Source organism: Oxyura jamaicensis, chromosome 2, assembly GCF_011077185.1.
Source record: "Oxyura jamaicensis isolate SHBP4307 breed ruddy duck chromosome 2, BPBGC_Ojam_1.0, whole genome shotgun sequence".
Classification (NCBI taxonomy): domain Eukaryota; kingdom Metazoa; phylum Chordata; class Aves; order Anseriformes; family Anatidae; genus Oxyura; species Oxyura jamaicensis.
The window spans coordinates 65,272,502-65,278,781 of NC_048894.1; positions in this window are offsets into that span (position 1 = coordinate 65,272,502).

A 6,280-nucleotide genomic window follows, 5' to 3' on the forward strand; every position below is an offset into this window, starting at 1 on the left:
AGTTACCAGTGATAGGACCCATGGGAATGGTGTCAAGCTGAGGCAGGTGAGGTTCAGGCTGGCTATCAGGAAGAGGTTCTTCACTGAGAGGGTTGTCACACACTGGAACAGGCTCCCCAGGGAAGCAGTCACTGCCACTGCACCAAGCCTGTTGGAGTTTAAGTGTTTGGACTGTGCACTTAGTCACATGGTCTGAATTTTTGGGCAGACTTGTGTGGTGCCAGGAGTGGACTAGATGATCCTTATGGGTTCCTTCCAATTCGGTATATTCTATGATTCTATGATTCTGTGAGATCCAGAACAGATCACAACAGAAAAATAAATAAATAAATATAAAGGAAAAAAAGTGACTTGAGGTATTCTGTCCAAATATAAAAAAACGTTTGGGAAATAGAAGGTGAATTGTATCCTTGGTCTGAAGATGTCCATTGTAACTCTGTGAAATGCAGACTGACACACATTTTTTTGTTCACATTCATATCAGAACTATTCCTGGACATATGCTTAGCAGTTTGGTCAAAAAATGCTGGCCACAGCAAAGTTGCGATGAACCATGCCAATTCTGATGCATGGCTTTTGCGTGACTTACTTCTGCAGGGATGCGTATTTCTGCATAAATCTGTGTTTCTGTTCACTCACCTAAAATGCCAAAATGTACAGAGCTGCGTCACAGAAATCCCCACTCAGTAGTGGTGTTGCATTTTGGGTTTCAACAGATTCTGCTGACTCATGCATCTGCTGGGGTGTCATCTCTAGCCAACACCACTCATCTCAGAGCTGGCAGGACTTGCTGCCTGGGTACAACATGCTTTTTGGCTATTTGGTGCAGTCAGAGAGTGCTACTGTAACTCTGGAATGAAGAGATGCATCAGACCCCACCTAGGACAAGACACCTGCAAAAGAAGAGTGTTACCAAGTCAACAGCAAGGCCTTCTTTGCTACCTCATTAAATGCTATTTTTCCTCACCATGCCCAGGCACACTTCCCACTGGTGTTAATATATGTGCAATGCCATGCACACAGGCATCACAAAGACATTTATTCACACACCTCTTCTTCAGCTGGAACTCTCCAAGGATGCTCAGTGTCTCTGTAATCCTCCATATACTTCGGATTGAAGAAGATAAAACATGAGTTTTGAAAGAAAAGGGCACTCGGGCACCACAACCAGCTGAGTTCTTGATGTCACACCTGCCACTATTTGCTGCCCAGTTATCCATTTCCGTCCTTGAGGATCCTGCAGGTACAGGAGGGTTTCTGAATAAGGCCAAGTGGTCCCCTATTTTCTCTTTTCTCTACAGAAAATAAAATAAAATAAAATAAAATAAAATAAAATAAAATAATAAAATTAAATAAAATTAAAAAGTCTGTTAACTGATGAAGAGCAGCAAGGATAATCATTCCTCAAAGCCCTAACCATTGCTGACCCATACTTCAAGATAAAGGTGATCTTTCTAGCAAATGTGAGCATGGTGCCAAGGTGTGGGACTCACATGTGAAACAAACTGCAGGGGTGAAGCACAGCCCGAGCTCCAGCTTTGCCAAAGGGAGGTGGCAAATTAAGAAACAGAGTGGAGCAGGGCAGGTCTCTGCTCACATCTCCATTTCCTATCAGCACCCTCTGTAAGCCAGCACCAAGACCATCACGGCATGAATGGGCTCCTCTGAATTTCAAAGACATGACAGTCCTCTCTGAAGCATGGTGGCTGCCATGGAGGATCAGCCCCAGGCTCACTCATTCCTGAAGCTGAACATTGATGCTGAGCTTACTGACTGACTGCTGTGGAGGCTGTTTCAGAAAAATGTGATCAATCATGATCTGAGGTGAAATGCCCATTTAGTACCAATCTCCTAAAACAGTACCCAGTCCATGTCAAAGGTTGAGCAGGTCTGGGTCGACCAGCAGATAGGGTTGTGGCAGTTTTCAAGAGAGGGATCCTTTCTGCATGGATCTGGGCAGCATTAGCAAAACTGTCTATGCATAACCCCCTGTTCAGGGCTTATGGGCAGAGTTTTCCAAATCTTTTGGAGCAGAGCTGCAGAAATGATGCCTCTTGTGTCTGCTCTCTGGGCTCACTGGTGCACAGTCCCTGGGGTGAGGAGAGGGGAACAAAGGGGAGAAAGGGGGTAATGGAAATCAGTGCTTGGCTCAGAAAAGAGCTCCAGCAGAAACCTTGATCTCTGGGTGCAGATGAGAGAGCAGCATATGCTGGTGAGCACAGGGACAGGTAGAGGGAAAGGACGTGGCCATGGCTGAGCATCTACCAACAAGAATCTGTAGAGGCTGTGCTTTGTTCAGCATCAGCCTTCAGCACAGCACCTGGTGAAGCAACGAGTCACAGACATCAGTAAGCATTTGCCAAGTTGCTGGCACAAAGTGCTTTCATGCATGAGAGGTGATTGAGGAAACAGGTCTTGGCCCCAGCAACTCAGCTGTGGAAGCAGGGAGAGAGCAGAGAGCAAGGCTGGGTAGCCTCTTTGGGTTTCTGTCCAAGGTAGCTGCATTCATCCTCCCCTTGCTCATAGCAGCTGCTTTCTCCAGGTTCTGTGTAGCCCCATTGGTCCTCAGTGTCCACACCAGAGCCTGTCTCCAAAGGTGCTGGGTGCTAGGGCACCCATCAGCCTTCAGCCTCATGGGTCTCCTGAGCAACATGAGGAATGGAGAGAGGGAGGAAAGGAAGGCAGGACAGGGAAAGGAATTTTATCTTTGCAGTATTCTGAAAGAGAAGTTGCTGAATTGCAGCTGTGAGCCTGTTCCTCCATCCTGGGTGAGCCCAGCAGGGAAGGGATGTGACTGCCCAGCCGGTGGCTTAACTGATCAATTTTTTGGGTCTAACTGTCAGCTTTGCAGCCAACACCCACAAGCAGCACAGCCTTGGCAATGCTCTCCACTGATGGGTATTACTCTCGTAAAACCTGAAGTTTGTGTCACATGTGTGTCACAACAACTGTCCCAGGGATGAGGATATCTCTCCAGGAGGTGTGGCCAAGCCTCCATCACCTTCCCAGGGCAGCAGCACACTGTCCCCCCCGGCAGCTGAAGGCTAGTGAGCAGCTCAGGAGCCCAGCTATGGTCAACCAAGGCATGAGCAAGAGTCTCACATCAAGCTGTTTCAATGCTCTTATCCCCTTGTTGTCTGATGTGGGGATACATGTTCTTCTTCACGTCCAGTGCCTGTTTGGGCCACACTCCTTCTGCTTGCAGAAAGTGTGCAAGCTTTGAGTGCAAGTGTGTCAGCTTTCTGTGGCTCTTCCCTTCAGGGCAGTTTCTGCCTCTCCACCTTTGTAATGAAGAAGAAAATCTGTGTCTCCTACCGGTGGTTGGGAAGGCCCCAAGCCGAGCAGCCTCCTTGTGTCTCTGCAGGGTAGCGACATGAGGGAACGAGGCTCCCTCTTCTGGGCTCTCCTGCAGAGGCAAGGCACGGAAATCAGATTGTGTGTGAAGTTTGTGTGAAGTTCACTCCTCAGAGCAATCATTCAGAGATGCTTTTACAGGGTCTTCAAAGTGGAAACCAAACATGTCATGGTTTAAAGTCAAATTTAGTTGGAGGAACAAAACATCCCTGGCAGTGCTCTTCACAGCCAAGGTCAAAACAGGGCTGTATCCACTTCTGTGAGACTTTGAACCAGAATGCTCTTTTATCACCAAGGTTTGGATGCTTGCAAGTTTGTATGGACATTTTTGTTGCCTTATTTTCAGAAAGTACCACCCATGTATCTCCACAGTAGCCCTTTTTCTTCTTATATACAAGGAATTAAATCCTCAAAGGCCATTGCTGCAATGCCAACCCCTTGTTCTGGTGCTGCAGCACTGGGAGTGAGGAGGGCAGTGGTTCCCCTGGTTTCCCCAGGCAATTACAGTTGCCTAGGGCACCCCAGGGAAGCCCTGCCCTCAAGAGCTGAGACAGCCCCTTTCTCCAGAAAGTCACCACTGTCAGGCACCTTCCTGTGCCTTGTAGCTGGAAGACAATGTGCTCCAGCTAGCCCTTCCCAGGAAAATCTCTCTAGTTATGAAGGTTGTAATGTCTGTTTCTTCTCAGCTTTTCCCCCTGATGTATAGCCCCAAATAAAAGTATTTCCAGCAGCTTTCTCAGACTTCATCTCTGAGCTGTGCCTTGAGTGCCAGAGGGTGAACAGCGGTAGAAGATGGAAAGCTGAGATATTTCTTCACGTTGCAATTGTCATTCAGGCTGTGTTCATTCCACACATATTCATGTTACACTAGAAATACACACTATGATAATGAGTAATGCTCTTAACTAGGGCTATCACTAACAGCAGTCTTTTCTGTTTCCAAGGAAGATATGTTGAGGATGTGTGTAAGTCAACCTGATTCAATGCCCTCCCATTAGAGCTTGTAGTGATTCTCCCATTTGGCAAACTTAATTTCTTCATGAAGGTGGTAGCCTTCTCCTGGCTTGCTTGGTTCCACTTCAGCGCTGGGCAGTGTGGGAGGGAAGGGGCTGGCCACAGCCTTCAGAGAAACCCATCAGCATGGAGGGCCTGTCCCTATCAACTGCTTCCACCCAGAGGCAAGCAGTGGCTGGAGGTAATCTCTCCTGCTGTAATGTGAGCATTCCCGACCCTATTTGCAAGATTTTTTAATGCAAAGAGCAACATCGAAGATGCTGTCTCAGGTACCACTGAATAAGCCCCGGGAGCAGGTACCAGCAAGGATATTGGATCATCCGTGCTTTTTCTGTAAGACTCATCTGCAGGAGGTGTAGGATGCAGCCCTTCATCACCCCTATGAGGAAAATCACAGCATCACAGAATCATTTGGGTTGGAAAAGACCTTAAAGACCATCTAATTCCACACCCCCTGCCATGGGCAGGGACACCTCCGACTAGACCAGATTTCCCAAATCCCCATCCAGCCTGGACTTGAACACTGCCAGGCATTGGACATCCACAGCTTCTCTGGGCAACCTGTCCTAGTGTCTCACCACCCTCTATTTTTTTTTCCAAATATCTAATCTAAATCTACCCTCTTTTAGTGCAAAGCCACTACTCCTTGTCCTATCCTTCCTGAAAGAGTCCCTCTCCTGCAGGCCCCCTTTAGGTACTGGAAGACCACTATGAGATCTCCTCAGAGTCCTCTTCTCCAGGCAGAACAACCCCCAATTCCACAGCTTGTTTTCATAGGAGAGGTACTCAACCCCTTGATCATCCTGATGACCCTCCACTGGACTTGTTGTAATACTTCCATGTTCTTCTTGTGCTGGAGGCCCCAGAGCTGAATGCAGGGCTCTAGGTGGGGTCTCACAAGGACAGAGCAGAGGGGGAGAATCACCTCCCTCACCCCACTGGCCACACTTCTTTTGATGCAGCTCAGGATACAGTTGGCTTTCTGGGCTGCAAGCCCCAGTTTCTCATCAACCAACACCCCCAGGTCCTTCTCAGGGCTGCTCTCAATCCATTCTCTGCCCAGCCTGTGTTTGTGCTTGGATGTTGGAGAGAGCTTTAGATTTTGGTTTCCTCTCAACCCCAGTGCACTTTCTGCAGGGTACATGGATGGAGTAGTGCTGCAGGGAGAAATTCAAACCATCACTGACATTGAGGAAGCTATATTTTGCCTTTCTGAATCTGGCAGTTCTCACAATGAGAACATTTCCTTAATGCTGTATACCAAAAATTATCTTTTCGAAAGTTGAAAGTGTTTAATTTTGGCAGTCAGAACTACTACTTTCAGTGTGTGGGGAGCAACCAACCTTGAGTCTTTTGATACTTTCTTGAAAAAAAAAAAAAAAAAGTGCACAGTTTCTTGCCTCTATTTGTGAAGAAGGAGCAGGTTGGAGCTGCTGGCACTTGCCAGAGAAAAAGGAGAAAAAGGACAGACTTGAAAATCCTCTACTCCACGCTCTTGCTATTCCCTAACCTTTAAACTTTATTTTCAGAAACTTAACGTTGCTGTTCTTTGCAATCACATAGGTCTGGGTTTTGTGATTATTTCCATATATGCTTGTTCTAACCTACATGGGATGACATCACTTGCATAATTCAGTTGGTGCTGAGTTCAATCTCCATCATGTTTCTACACAATCATTGGGATGTAATTCTTATTAAAGCCCAGTTAGATGAGTGATATGAGGGAAGGGAAGGGAAGGGAAGGGAAGGGAAGGGAAGGGAAGGGAAGGGAAGGGACGGGAAGGGAAGGGAAGGGAAGGGAAGGGAAGGGAAGGGAAGGGAAGGGAAGGAAGGAAGGAAGGAAGGAAGGAAGGAAGGAAGGAAGGAAGGAAGGAAGGAAGGAAGGAAGGAAGGAAGGAAGGAAGGAAGGAAG